The sequence below is a fragment of the Piliocolobus tephrosceles genome, chromosome 1, assembly GCF_002776525.5.
Source record: "Piliocolobus tephrosceles isolate RC106 chromosome 1, ASM277652v3, whole genome shotgun sequence".
Lineage (NCBI taxonomy): Eukaryota > Metazoa > Chordata > Mammalia > Primates > Cercopithecidae > Piliocolobus > Piliocolobus tephrosceles.
Window position 1 is genome coordinate 61,960,001 of NC_045434.1, and position 15,069 is coordinate 61,975,069.

Genomic DNA, 15,069 nt, shown 5'->3' on the forward strand with positions numbered 1-15,069 from the left:
ATGGTTAGTTTATTAAATTATTGTAGGCCACATAAATCACCAAATTTTCTTGTCGATTATGACTTTTTTTTTTTTTTTTTTTTTTTGAGATGGAGGAGTCTCACTCTGTCGCCCAGGCTGGAGTACAGTGGCCTGATCTCACTGCAACTTCTGCCTCCTGGGTTCAAGTGATTCTCCTGCCTCAGCCTCCCAAGTAGCTGGGATCATAGGCATGCACCACCACGCCTGGCTAACTTTTGTATTTTTAGTACAGACAGCATTTCACCATGTTGGCCAAGCTGGTCTCAAACTCCTGACCTCAAAGGATATACCAGCCTCGGCCTCCCAAAGTGCTAGGATTATAGACGTGAGCCACCGCGCTCAGCTATTATGCCTTTATGCCCATTTTAAGTTGTTTCCATGGTTAAGTGCTTAATTCTGACGCAGTTTCTGAAAACTCCGCAAGCAAAATCCTAGAGTGTTGTGTCTTCAGGGAGGTTCATGAAAGGATGGAAAGGACAGTGACAAGCACTCTTAAATACAGCTTTCTGGCCAGGTGCGGTGGCTCATGTCTGTAATTCCAGCACTTTGGGAGGCTGAGGCAGGGGGATCGCTTGAGGTTAGGAGTTCGAGACCAACCTAGCCCACTTGGTGAAACCCCATCTCTACTAAAAGTACAAAAATTAGCTGGGCATGGTGGCATGTGCCTGTAATCCCAGCTACTGGGGGGCTGAGACAGGAGGATCGCTTGAATCTGGGAGGCGGAGGTTGCAGTGAGCCGAGATCATACCACTGCACTCCAGCCTGGGCAACAGAGCGAGACTCTGTCTCAAAAAAAAAAAAAAAAAATACAGATTTCTCATAACTTTAGGATCATATCATTTGGACTAGGTATGAATTCTCAGAACTCTAATAAAAGGAATGACTGGTTTATAAAACTGCTAACCCAAACAGGACAAGAATTAATTGAAGGCTGCGGCAGTGCCTCATGCCTGTAAATCCCAGCACTTTGGGAGGCCAAGGCAGGTGGATCCCTTGAGCCCAAGAGTTTGAGGCCTGCCTAGGCAACATGGGGAAACTCTGTCTCTACAAAAAATACAAAAATTAGCAGGACATAGTGGTGTGTGTCTGTAGTCCCAGCTACTTGGGAGGCTGAGGTGGAAGGATTGCTTAAACCTGGGAGAGGGAGGTTGCAGTGAGCTGAGATTGCACCACTGCACTTCAGCCTAGGCAACAGAGTGAGACCCTGTCTCAAATATATAAATAAATAATTGAATACCAAGAAAATACTTTGCCAAATGGTCACACTAAATCAGCCAGTATGGAAATTGTTAAGATAAGAAATTTGAATAAATTCCATGGTCCAACTCAAATTACCTATGCTAACCCATCTAATAAACCGTACTACGCATCTAAATTAGAGAAACAAAGTTGATATTAAAATATAAGTCCAGGCCGGGCACGGTGGCTCAAGCCTGTAATCCCAGCACTTTGGGAGGCCGAGACGGGCGGATCACGAGGTCAGGAGATCGAGACCATCCTGGCTAACACGGTGAAACCCCGTCTCTACTAAAAATACAAAAACTAGCTGGGCGAGGTGGCGGGCACCTGTAGTCTCAGCTACTTGGGAGGCTGAGGCAGGAGAATGGCGTAAACCCGGGAGGCGGAGCTTGCAGTGAGCTGAGATCCGGCCACTGCACTCCAGTCCGGGCGACAGAGCAAGAGTCTGCCTCAAAAAAAATAAAATAAAATATAAGTCCAATATTAGGCACAGACTCATGGAGAACCCTGATGGCTGCCTGGTCCTTCCTGAGGCCTTAAAGCCTCCATTATTAAGCTTTCCATGATTCATCATGAAGAAATAAAATGTTCCAAATTAAATGTGTGTGTATGTGTGTGTGTGTGAGTGGGTGTGTGTGATGACTGTTCTAAATTGCTAAAATAGTTTATGACCAATGTTTGGTTGTTAAACCCATAATCCTGGGAAGATGAATGCAACTTCAAGTACATTTCTGCTACCTGATCGATCATTTAAACCTTTATAGAGGAATTTTATTCAATTTTCATTTTCAGTACATATTTTCTGGTTGTAGTGATAGAAGTACTAATACTTGTTTCATTGGACAAGTTGTAAAAACGGTTTTATTTGTTTATTTTGCTTTTATTTTTTTTTTTTTTGAGACAGAGTTTCACTCTGGTTGCCCAGGCTGGAGTGCAATGGCACAGTCTCGACTCATACAACCTCTGTCTCCCACCTCCTGGGTTCAAGCAATTCTCTTGCCTCAGCCTCCCTAGTAGCTGGGATTGCAGGCGCCTGCCACCACGCCCAGGTAATTTTTTCTATTTTTAGTAGAGACGGGGTGTCACCATTTTGGCCAGGCTGGTCTTGAACTCTTGACCTCAAATGATCCGCCCACTTCAGCCTACCAAAGTGCTGGGATTACAGGCATGACGCACCGTGCCCAGCCTATTTATTTATTTATTTACTTATTTATTTTTCAGACAGAGTTTCGTTCTTGTTGCCCAGGCTGGAGTGCGATGGTACAGTCTCGACTCACTGCAACCTCTGCCTCCCAGATTCAAGTGATTCTCCTGCCTCAGCCTCTCTTGAACTCCAGACCTCAGGTGATCCACCCTCTTTGGCCTCCCAAAGTGTTGGGATTACAGGCGTGAGCCACGGCAACCGGCCATAAAACAGTTTTTTGTTTTTTTGTGTTTTTTTTGAGATAGAATGTCCCTCTGTTGCCTAGGCTGGAGTGCAATGGCGTGATCTTGGCTCACTGCAACCTCCACCTCCCAGATTCAAGTGATTCTCCTGCCTCAGCTTCCCGAGTTGCTGGGATTACAGGCACCTGCCACCATGCCCGGCTAATATTTGTATTTTTAGTAGAGATGGGGTTTCACCATGTTGGCCAGGCTGGTCTCAAACTCCTGACCTCAGGTGATCCTCCCGCCTTGGCCTCCCAAAGTGTTGGGATTACAGGCATAAGCCACGGAGGCTGGCCAGTTTTTAAAAAAGGATTACAGATACAATAACATTAGGCAAAGCTAACTGAATTGACTAGATTGCCTTGGTCAAAGGTATTATAGATTGATGACAATCAGATCCACTTCCAGTAGAAGATGGAAGTTGACCCCTTATGAACTAAATAGTCACTGGAAAGGCCTATGCACCTAATAATAGAATGTCATGTATCTTCTGCTACTAAATACTAATATGACTAAATGCTACAAAGTTTTAATGCATTATGTCAAAGTGTATTTTCACCAGATTAAAAAAAAACTTTCATGGGCCGGGCGCGGTGGCTCAAGCCTGTAATCCCAGCACTTTGGGAGGCCGAGATGGGCGGATCACGAGGTCAGGAGATCAAGATCATACTGGTTAACACAGTGAAACCCTGTCTCTACTAAAAAATACCAAAAACTAGCTGGGTGAGGTGGCAGGTGCCTGTAGTCCTAGCTGCTTGGGAGGCTGAAGCAGGGGAATGGAATAAACCCGGGAGGTGGAGCTTGCAGTGAGCTAAGATCTGGCCACTGCACTCCAGCCTGGGCGACAGAGCGAGACTCCGTCTCAAAAAAAAAAACTTTCATGGTCCACTGACTGAGGACAATCAAACATTTCACAATCTAGAACCTGGAGATCTATTCGGTCTTCTGAGGGCAACATCACAGAAAAACTGCCCTTGGCACCAACAATGCAGCAAAACTTTGAGATCCTGAACCTTGGTCTCATAATCTCACAACTCAGAAGGGCCCCCTCCAGACTCGTGGAACTGTATACCGACTGGAAACCTTAAGGTAAAGCTAAACAGGGAAGTTTCTCTCCAGAAGCAGATGGCATCCCAGATGTGGACAGTTTTTCTCAAGATCATGGATCGAGATTGTACTATCATGAGACTCTTACCTCTCAAATTTTTCTTGCTTGTGCCTATATGAACAATAGAACTGAAAAAGGGATCTCATGTGTGTACTCATGGGGTATACTTTTATTTGTAGAGGATTTTGCAGCCATTCTTATACATGGACAATCTTACACTTTGATAGAAGATAAAAGGCCTGTGTCAGGGGAAAAAGAAAGAAAATTCTCAGAAGCACTTTATTAAGCACTTAATTTATCCTTTTTTTTTTTTTTTTTTCTGAGACAGTGTCTTACTCTGTCACCCAGGATGGAGTGCAGTGGTGCAATCATGGCTCACTACAGCCTCTACCTCCTGGGCTCTGGTGATCCTCCCACCTCAGCCTCCCAAGTAGCTGAGACTACAGGCATGTGCCACCATGCCTGGCTACTTTTTGTATCTTTTGTACAGATGGGGTTTCACCATGCTGCCTAGGCTAGTCTCAAACTCCTGGACTCAAGCAATCTGCCCACCTCAGCCTTCCAGAGTGCTAGGATTACAGGGATGAGCCACTGTGCCTGGCCTTAATTTATCTTTAAGCACCAGGATACACTAAACTTTCTGGAGCTAGGAAACAAAAGACAATTAGCTAGAAAAGAAAGGAAAATGGGAATATAGTGAACTTCTCTCCAGTTCATTAATATCTTAAGGGAATGTCTAATCAATTCTTTGAACATAAGCTTCTTGAAGGCAAGCAGCCTACTCTGTTTTGTTTCCAAGTGTCTAGATTAGTGCTTGGCACACTCTACATGCTCAATAAATAATTGTTGATCAATAAACAACCACAGGAACAATTTATGAACTATAATTCTCATCCTAGGCTTTTTTTTTATCACTTTATGTTATTATCTAAAAAGAGTACATAACTTTGAAACTAACTCACTGTACATTTTATAAGTGATAAATTGTACTAGTGACAAAATACCTAGCATATTCAAAGCCACATGTTAGCTTATATTAATTGCAATCCAAATTTGCACACTGAGTTCAGCTCACCAATCCAATTAATCAAAACGGATCAAAAGCTGATTAGGGGAAGGCAGAGGAAAATGAAAAGCAGACAGGTCCTACCTTTATTTTAAACTTTTATCTTATTTTTTTCATCATGGCCTCTTTTTGGCATGAATTCTGACTTTTCAAAATATTGAGTTTTGGAGTGTCCCCTTAAATTTTGCACACCAAACAAGTGCCCCATTTGCCCCACAGCAGAGGCCTCAGACAAGCCCACAATAAGCACCAGAGGAGGAATGGTCCTTCCGAGTCATACCAAATGAAGGTCAGAGGGCCAGGCCATTGTACCCATGAATGACCAGCCATTGAACGCAGACAAGGAGGCAATACCTTGTGAGAGCCAACTCTTGTCTGCTGAAGGCAATTTGTGGAGAGGAACTTGGCTGTGAGCTATCAGCATCCAACACCCCTTCTAGCTGGGAGACATTCCTGACAGCTTGTTCCTCAAGGGGCAATATGGGAGGCACAATAACTTTTTAGTTCTGCTATTATTATTATTATTATTATTTTTTTTTTTTGAGACAGAGTCTCGCTCTGTTGCCCAGGCTGGAGTGCAATGACACGATCTCGGCTCACTGCAACCTCCTCCTCCTGGGTTCAAGCAATTCTCCTGCCTCAGCCTCCTGAGTAGCTGGGATTATAGGCATGAGCCACCTCACCCAGCTAATTTTTATATTTTTAGTAGAGAGGGGTTTTATATTTTTAGTAGAGAGGTGAAACCCCTCTCTACTAAAAGAGTGAGAAGAGAAGAGTGAGGCAGGAGAATTGCTTGAACCCAGGAGGAGGAGGTTGCAGTGACCATGTTGTCCAGGCTGGAGGTTCGAGACCATGTTGTCCAGGCTGGTCTCGAACTCCCTCAGGTGATCCAGTTGCCTTGGCCTCCCAAAGTGCTGGGATTACAGGCATGAGCCACTGCACCTGGCCAACTTTAGACATTTCTCTATCGTTAAATTACTACAAGTGTATTAGCTTTGTAATTCAACTCATTAACATATTGAGTCTTTAAACAACAACAAAGACTGGGATATGAGGTCCTGTGGACCACAGTTTTACATCCTACTGAGGTCGGAGACGACCCTTCTGAAACCCCAATCCAGCCATTTATTCCAGCTTCTATCCTATAAAAGGCCTCTCCCACCCTACAGACTGGTGAGCCTATCCCAGGGAACACAGAGCTTAGACTGCAGATTGTGAGGGTAAGCGCCCCTTCCTCAGGTCTCTTAGGCAAAAGGGGAGTTGGTATTTAGGGTCAGTGAGAGTAAAGGGCTGTTGATGAGTGTAGGAGGGTGGCTCAGATATCTCAGTTTAGAACCCCGGGCTGACTGGTTCTCATTCTTACCCTTTCTCCCTTTCCTGGGCAGGTCCGCAGATCCTTGACCCCCTAGGTGAAGTGCCCATGCCTCCCAAGTGCTGCCATGTCATCTGCACCAAGTAGGGTATGTGGGGATCCAGACAGTGGGGAAAGGGGCCCTGTCTTAAGTCAGCTCTGCTGCCACAACACAATACCATATAGTGGCTGACTTAAACAACAGAAATTCTCTCTCACAGTTCTGGAGTCTGGAAGTTCAGGATCATGGTGTTCACAGATTCAGTGTCTGGTGTGGGCCTACCTCCTGGTTTACAGATGGCCTCCTCCCTGCTGTATCCACCTGATCCATCTGCTTCTCAGTCTACATCTTGCCTGAGGTCTTCTTGAGGGTCTAGGACAGAAAGCAAGGGCCTGAGGGACCTGCTGTGCTCTAGTGTTCCAGGAAGAATGGGGTCTGGCTGCTTGTTCTCACAGTCCAATAACAAGATGCAAATAGACTGGGAAAGAAAGGAGCTTATTATTTTTATTTATTTATTTATTTATTTTTTGAGACAGCGTCTTGCACTATTGCCTGGGCTGGAGTGTAGTAGCAAAATCTTGGCTCACTGCAACCTCCGCCTCCTGTGTTCAAGCGATTATCCTGCCTCAGCCTCCCGAGTAGCTGGGATTACAGGTGCCCACCACCACGCCTGGCTAATTTTTTGTATTTTTAGTAGAGACAGGGTTTCACTATGTTGGCCAGGCTAGTCTCGAACTCCTGACCTCGTGATCTGCCCACCTCGGCCTCCCAAAGTGCTGGGATTATAGGCATGAGCCACTGCACCCAGCTAATTATGTCTATAGCTTAGCAGAATCCAGAGTCCTCTCATTATTCTAACCTTGTAGGCTTTCATTAGTTTTACAAAGGCAGTTTAGTTCTGGGAGGGGCTACTATTATTCTTGCTTTAAGGTTAAACTATAAACTAAATTTCTCCCAAAGTTGGCTTGGAATGACCAAGGACAGCTTGGATGTTAGAAGCAAGATGGAATCAACTATATCAGATTTTTCTTTCAGTCATAATTTTGGAAAGGTGGTTTTATCTGAAGGTAATCACTATCTTTACCCTTCTCTGAAAATATAGGACTCTTACAATATTTCAAAAGTTCACCCCCTCATTTGAGCCCCAGAGTTCAAGGCTGCAGTGAGGTGTGATTACACCACTGCTCTCAGGTTTGGTCAACAGAGCAGAACCGCATCTCTAAAAAAAGGAAAAAAAACTCTTGGCTGAGATTCTTTTGCCTCAGAAGTTAGATATCATTATACATATTTTGATTTATTTATTTGTTTGTTTATTTTCTCGAGACAGAGTCTCGCTCTATTGCCCAGGCTGGAGTGCAGTGGCACAGTCTTGGCTCACTGCAGCCTCTGCCTCCCAAGTTCAAGTGATCCTTGTGCCTCAGCCTCCTGACTAGCAGAGATTACAGGCATGCGCCTCCACGCTTGGCTAATTTTTTTGGTATTTTTAGTAAAGACAGGTTTTCGCCATGTTGGTCAGGCTGGTCTTGAACTCCTGACCTCAAAGGATCCTCCCGCCTCAGCCTCTCAAAGTGCTGGGATTACAGGCTCATTACATGCCCAACCCGATATCATTATACATATTTTTTTATATATATAACCAATATGTGTTTAGATTTAGCCATCCATTTACTGTTTTCTCTGCTTACCATTCATTCCTGCATATCAGGCCTCTCTAGGCTCATAGTTTCCTTTTTCCTAAAATACATCTTTTACATGAGTATTAGTGAAAATCAGTTTGTAAATTATTTCAACTTTTGATTTTTGTTTTTTTTTTTTTTTGAGACGGAGTCTCGCTGTGTCGCCCAGGCTGGAGTGCAGTGGCGCAATCTCGGCTCACTGCGAGCTCTGACTCCTGGGTTCACGCCATTCTCCCGCCTCAGCCTCCGAGTAGCTGGGACTACAGGCGCCCGCCACCACGCCCGGCTAATTTTTTGTATTTTTAGTAGAGACGGGGTTTCACCGTGTTAGCCAGGATGGTCTCGATCTCCTGACCTCGTGATCCGTCCGCCTCGGCCTCCCAAAGTGCTGGGATTACAGGCTTGAGCCACCGCGCCCGGCCTCAACTTTTGATTTTTAAAAAATGTTTTAATTTTTATCCTAATTCTTGGAGTATACATCAGCTAAACATATACTCACAAGTTGGTATTTCTTCTCTATTGCCACTTTGGAGATGTTATTTAAAAGACAATACAGGGCCTGGCGCAGTGGCTCATACCTATAATCCCAGCACTTTGGGAGGCCCATGCAGGCGGATCACTTGAGGCCAGGAGTTCAAGACCAGCCTCGCCAACATGGTGAAACCCTATCTCTACTAAAAATACAAAAATTAGGCCAGGTGTGGTGGCCATGCCATGGCTCCCAGCTACTCGGGAGTCTGAGGCAGGAGAATGACTTGAACCCAGGAGGCGGAGGTTGCATTGAGCCGAGATGGCACCCTTGCACTCTAGCCTGGGCAAAAAGAGCAAAACTCCACTCAAAAAAAAAAAAAAAAAAGCCAAGTGTGGTGGTATAAGGCCCAGACCCAGACCCGGATCTGAGTTGCAGCCACCCTCACCATGCTGCCCACCGCCTGTGCTTCACCACCTGCCTCCATGGCCAGTCATGTTGGAGCATATGAGCTTGCTGCCCATACGAGTAGATTACAAGGGACAAAAGTTAGTTGAACAAATGTTTCAGAGAATTATTATTTTTTCTTCAGTCGTTGGATTTATCTACGGTTATGTGGCTGAACATTGCAAATGAACTGTCTATATAGTTATAGCTGGATTTGCTTTTTCACATTTGTTGACACTTCACCCATGGTCCATCCATCACTGGCATCCCCTCAAGACGTTACATGTCCAAGACTCATCACAGAAAATGAGAAGCTGGGGATAGAAAAATTAAGAGGCAAGCTAAAAATAATCTATTGGGGGTTTCCTGGTTTGGCTTTACTATTGCACCTGTTTTTGTTTCATGTGAAATGGATCCAAAACATCAGATAAAAACCACTCATGCAGGCTGGGCATGGTGGTTCACACCTGTAATCCCAGGACTTTGGGAGGCCGAGGCGGACGGATACAAGGTCAGGAGATTGAGACCATCCTGGCTAGCATGGTGAAATCCCGTCTCTACTAAGAATACAAAAAATTAGCTGGGTGTGGTGGCACACGCCTATGGTCCCAGCTATTCAGGAGGTTGAGACAGGAGAATCACTTCAACCCGGGAGGCCGAGGTTGCAGTGAGCTGAGATCGCGCCACTGCACTCCAGCCTGGGTGACAGAGGGAGACTCCGTCCCCAGCTCCCCCACCCGCCAAAAAAAACAAAAAACACTCATGCATCCGAGCTTGGTGGCTCATGCCTCTAATCCCAGCACTTTGAAAGGCCGAGACAGGTGGATCACCTGAGGCCATGAGTTCGAGACCAGCCTTGCCAAGATGGTGAGACCCCATCTCTACAAAAATACAAAAATGTTTAGCCAGGCATGATGGTGGGTGCCTCTAATCCCAGCTACTGGAGAGGCTGAGGTGGGAAAATTGCTTGAACCTGGGAGGCGGAGGTTGCAGTGAGCAGAGATCATGCCACTACACTCCAGCCTGGGTGACAGAGATTCCGTCTCAAAAACAAACAAACAAACAAACAAAAAGCCACAAATGCTCTCTGGCACAGCTGTATGTAGATTTGGTTTTCTGTATTTCATTTTTAATCCCATTGGGTTTTGATTTACAAATATTTTAGAGCCTCTCTTTATTATCTTGTTTGGAAATGGAGAACAAAAAATACAAGTATGCAACATTTCTTTCAGGTTTTTATAAAGTTTTTCATAATGAAGAATAGATGGCCAGCTAATTTTTGTATTTTTAGTAGACAAGGGGTTTCACCATGTTGGCCATGCTGGTCTCAAACTCCTGACCTCAAGTGATCCACCTGCCTCAGCCTCCCAAAGTGCTGGGATTATAGGCGTGAGCCACCACATCTGGCTGGCAAATTTTTAAAATTTTCTGTAGAGACAGGGTCTCACTATTTTGCCCAGGCTGGTCTTGTACTTCTGAGCTCAAGCAATCCTACCACCTTGGCCTGCCAAAGTGCTGAGATTACAGGTGTGACCCACCATGCCTGACCACACTTGCAAATTTAAACATACCTTTATAAAACTCACCTCAACCTCCTGGGCTCAGTCAGTCCTCCCACTTCAGCCTCCCAAGTAGCCAGGACTACAGGCACATGTCATACCGTGCCTGGTTAAATAATATCATTTTTATAAGGCATAACACAAAGTGTATATTGTTTAGAGCTACAGGTATATTTGGAAATACTTTTCTTAAAAAAAAAAAGAGAGAGGGAATGGGCTGGGCACGGTGGCTCACACCTGTAATCCCAGCACTTTGGGAGGCCGAGGCGGGCAGATCACGAGGTCAAGAGTTCAAGATCAGCCTGGCCAACATGGTGAAACCCCGTCTCTACTAAAAATACAAAAATTAGCTGGGTGAGGTGGCGTGCGCCTGTAATCCCAGCTACTTGGGAGGCTGAGGCAGGAGAATCGATTGAACCCAAGAGGCGGAGGTTGCAGTGAACTGAGATCACGCCACTGCACTCCAGCCTGGATGACAAAGCAAGAGTCCGTTTCAAATAAAAGAGAAAAAAAGAAAAAAGAAAAAAAGAAAAAAAAGAGAATGATCAACACAGTAGTAACTTAGGGATGGGAGAAAGGCAGGGAGGTGCAGGAACTGGTATCTGGGAGAATCACACAGGGACTTAAAAACCATGGCAGTGTTCTGGCCCACAAATTGCATGATAAATTCACATTTTAAAAATTGTTCTTGGCCAGGCCTGGTGGCTCACGTCTGTAATCTCAGCACTTTGGGAGGCCAAGGCAGATGGATCACCTGAGGTCAGGAGTTTGAGACTAGCCTGACCAACATGGCAAAACCCCATCTCTGCTAAAAATACAAAAGTTAGCCAGGCGTGGTGGTACATGCCTGTAATCCCAGCTACTCACGAGGCTGAGGCAGGAGAATCACTTGACCTTGGGAGATGGAGGTTGCAGTGAGCCGAGATGGCACCATTGCACTCCAGCCTGGGTGATAGTGAGACTTTGTCTCCAGGAAAAAAAAAAAGAAAATTGTTCTTATGCATCAAAAAAAAATTTTTTTTTTTTTTAAAGACAGCGTCTTGCCCAGTCTGGAGTACAGCGGTGCAATGTCAGCTCGCTGCAACCTCCGCCTCCTAGGTTCAATTAATTCTTCCTGCCTCATCCTCCTGAGTAGCTGGGATTACAGGCACCCACCACCATGCTCGGCTAATTTTTGTATTTTAGTAGAGATGGGGTTTGGCCATGTTGGCCAGGCTGCTCTTGAACTCCTGACCTCAGATTATCTGCCCACCTCGGCCTCCCAAAGTGCTGGGATTACAGGCATGAGCCACCACACCCGGCCGCATCCAAATATATGAGGATGTTACATATACGCCTTTGCCAGTATCTAATAATTTTTTTTTTTTTTTTTGAGACGGAGTCTTGCTCTGTCGCCCGAGCTGGAGTGCAGTGGCCAGATCTCAGCTCACTGCAAGCTCCGCCTCCCGGGTTCACGCCATTCTCCTGCCTCAGCCTCCGGAGTAGCTGGGACTACAGGCGCCCGCCACCTCGCCCGGCTAGTTTTTTGTATTTTTAGTAGAGACGGGGTTTCACCGTGTTAGCCAGGATGGTCTCGATCTCCTGACCTCGTGATCCGCCCGTCTCGGCCTCCCAAAGTGCTGGGATTACAGGCTTGAGCCACCGCGCCCGGCCAATAATTTTTAACAATTGTAAGCAAATCCTGCTCAATACAATGTCTCAGACTAACCATGTTTCTCTGTGGTCCCAGCTTAGAATCTGGAGCAGTTCCCCTTATTTTCAGAGCCAGTGGCTTCACATTGAGCCTGACATTTGCCTCTTAAACTCCTGCTTCCACACACAGAAAGGCTCTGATTTAGCCTTTACCTAGATGCTTGAGTGTCTTTGATTCATGGGGAAGCCATGCTGAGAAAATAAGGGAGGAAGGAAAGAGAAAGGAAATAGAAGCCAAGGCATTCTTCATAGGTTGAAAAATACTCCAGAGATTTAGAAATGTCCTTCCCAGAGACCAAGTTGTGGCCTCTCTATATCAGTCCCCAATCTGTCAATCTTCTTTCATGACCTTGCCTCCCAGTAGTGCCAGAAGGGTGGCTGTGGAGGTCAAGCAGCCCAAGAGATGAACTGTAACAGCCATGTGTCACCTGGCACCTGTCCTGAATTTAGGTCCCTTTTCTCATTTCTCTTTGATTACTTTTCAGGAGTTACATCTCCTCCAAGGAATATAATTTTTAGTGAGCAGGCAAATTTAGGTGCCTGCCTCCCATCATGGAATCTGAAGGGGACAGATCCTTCCAGTTCTCAACCAGTAAAGCTAGAAGATGGGTCTGGGACCTGTGCTGGGCCAGTTGAGAAAACTCGCCCTGGCTGTTAACTCTTGAGGGAGTAAAGATGGTTCATCATAGCCTTAGACAGCAAAAGCTTGCAGAGCTGCTCTGGTTCCTGCCTACAGATTCTGTGAGTCTGATCTTCCAGTTCTTGCTGATTTTTTGAGGCACTAGTATTTTTCCAGTATGTATTTCCTTCCTCCTAAATTAGCCAGGATTCATTTTCTAGATGTTCATAGCAGATAAACAACACAGTAACAGAAATTCCATATCCTAAAAGTTGGAAGTTGCCTCTTTAGGAAAATCACTGTTATCGGTTTGATTTATACATTTACAATTTTTTTTTCTGTGCACTATACGTGCAGATGGACTAAATCTCTAGATAATTTGGGGTTCTGGGGAACAAAGGGATTTTTACCAAAAAATGGGTTATGTTATATATATATATATAGTTATATATATAGTTTTATATAGTTATAGTTTTATAGTTATATATAGTTACATATATTTATATATAGTTATATATAGTTTTATATATATATATATATATTTTGAGATGGACTCTTGCTCTGTTGCTTAGGCTGGAGTGTGGTAGCACGATCAGCTCACTGCAGCCTCTGCCTCCCAGGTTCAAGTGATTCTCCTGCTTCAGCCTCCCGAGTAGCTAGGGTCACAGGCATGCACCACCACACCCAGCTAATTTTTGTATTTTTAGTAGAGACCATATTGGCCAGGCTAGTCTCAAACTCCTGACCTCAGGTGATCTGCCCACCTTGGCCTTTGAAAGTACTAGGATTACAGGCATGAGCCACCATGCCCGGCCAAGCCACTGTGCCCAGCCTAGAGTTTTTGTTTTTGTTTTTGTTTTTATATTTACATCTTTCCTATACTTGGACTTTTTTTTCACATGATGATTTAAGTATTTTTTTCCTCAGGTGATGATATGATTTGAATGCATGTGTCCCTCCAAAATTCCTATGTTGGAACTCAAACCCCAAGCTATTAAGAGGTGGGGCCTTTGGGAAGTGATTAGGCCATGTGGGCTTAGCCCTCACAGATAGGATTAATGGCACTATAAAGAGGCTCAGAGGGCTGCCTAGTTCTTCCATCTCTTCTGCCATGTGAGAACAGTGTTAGTCTCCTGAAGGACGCAGCAACAAGGTGCCATCTTGGACGCACAGAGCAGTCCTTACCAGATACTGACTCTGCTGGCGCCTCAATCATGAACTTCCCAGCTCCTAAAACTATGAGAAGTAAATTTATTATTTATAAATTACCTGGTCTGCGGTATTTTGTTATAGTAGTAGGAAAAGACTAAAACAAGGGGATAGCCAACTTTACTGACTGATCTGTTTTTTTCATGAATTTGAAATGCTAACTTCAAAATATACCAAGGGGCCGGGCGTGGTGGCTCATGCCTGTAATCCCAGCACTTTGGGAGGCCAGATCACCTGAGGTCAGGGATTTGAGACCAGCCTGACCAATATGGCAAAACCCTGTCTCCACTAAAAATACAAAAATTAGCCAGGCATGGTGGTGTACGCCTGTAATCCCAGCTACTTGGGAGGGTGAGGCAGGAGAATAGCTTGAACCCGGGAGGCAAGGTTGCAGTGAGCTGAGATCACACCATTGCACTCCAGCCTGGGAGAGAGAGTGAGACTCTATCTCAAAAAAATAAAAATAAAAATAAAATATACCAAGGTACAGGCTCTCCCTAGAAGGGCCACAAGAGGCCTCACTCAGTGCGTGTCTCCCCATAGTAACTGCACTCCAAAGGAGGCCATTCAGTTAGCACTTCATGGACCCTTGGGGTTCTACTAAAGGCAGAAATTTTGAGGTTGAATTTAATAATGTTCAGAAGCCTGAATCCCACCCAAATACAGGGTTGGGAAGGCCACCCAAGTTGCCCTACTCAGGGCACATGACTACTGAGGGACGTGTTCTTGAAAAAGCATGCCCAATCTGAAAATGTGTATACCAAAAGCTATTTTTTTCCAAAGTAATAAGGGCAAAGGAAGAGGTTAAGAGAACTCAGTCACACTGAACTTCCTAGGAAAATACAGGGCATATGCATATAAGATGGGATATATTTAACTGTGAAGGGTGGCTGGAGTTACCAGAGTTTTACAAGTGTTAAGAGGCTTATCTGGGCTGGGTGCATGGCTCACACCTGTAATACCAGCACTTTGGGAGGCTGAAGCAGGAGGATTGCTTGAGCCCAGGAGTTTGAGACCAGCCTGGGCAACATAGCCAGACCCTATCCTTAAACAAACAAAAACAGCCAGGCATGATGGTGTGCATCTATGGTCCAGGTACTCAGGAGGCTGAAGCAGGAAGATTGCTTGAGCCCAGGAGGTCGAGGCTACCGTGAGCCATGCTTGTGCCACCGCACTCCGGCCTG

The 15,069-nt window shown here is 45.1% G+C and overlaps 1 pseudogene; it reads left to right on the forward strand.

Annotated features, from left to right (window-relative positions):
* The first annotated feature begins 8,854 nt into the window (after positions 1-8,854).
* On the forward strand, positions 8,855-12,576 carry LOC116418604 (annotated as a pseudogene).
* The last annotated feature ends 2,493 nt before the right edge of the window (positions 12,577-15,069 follow it).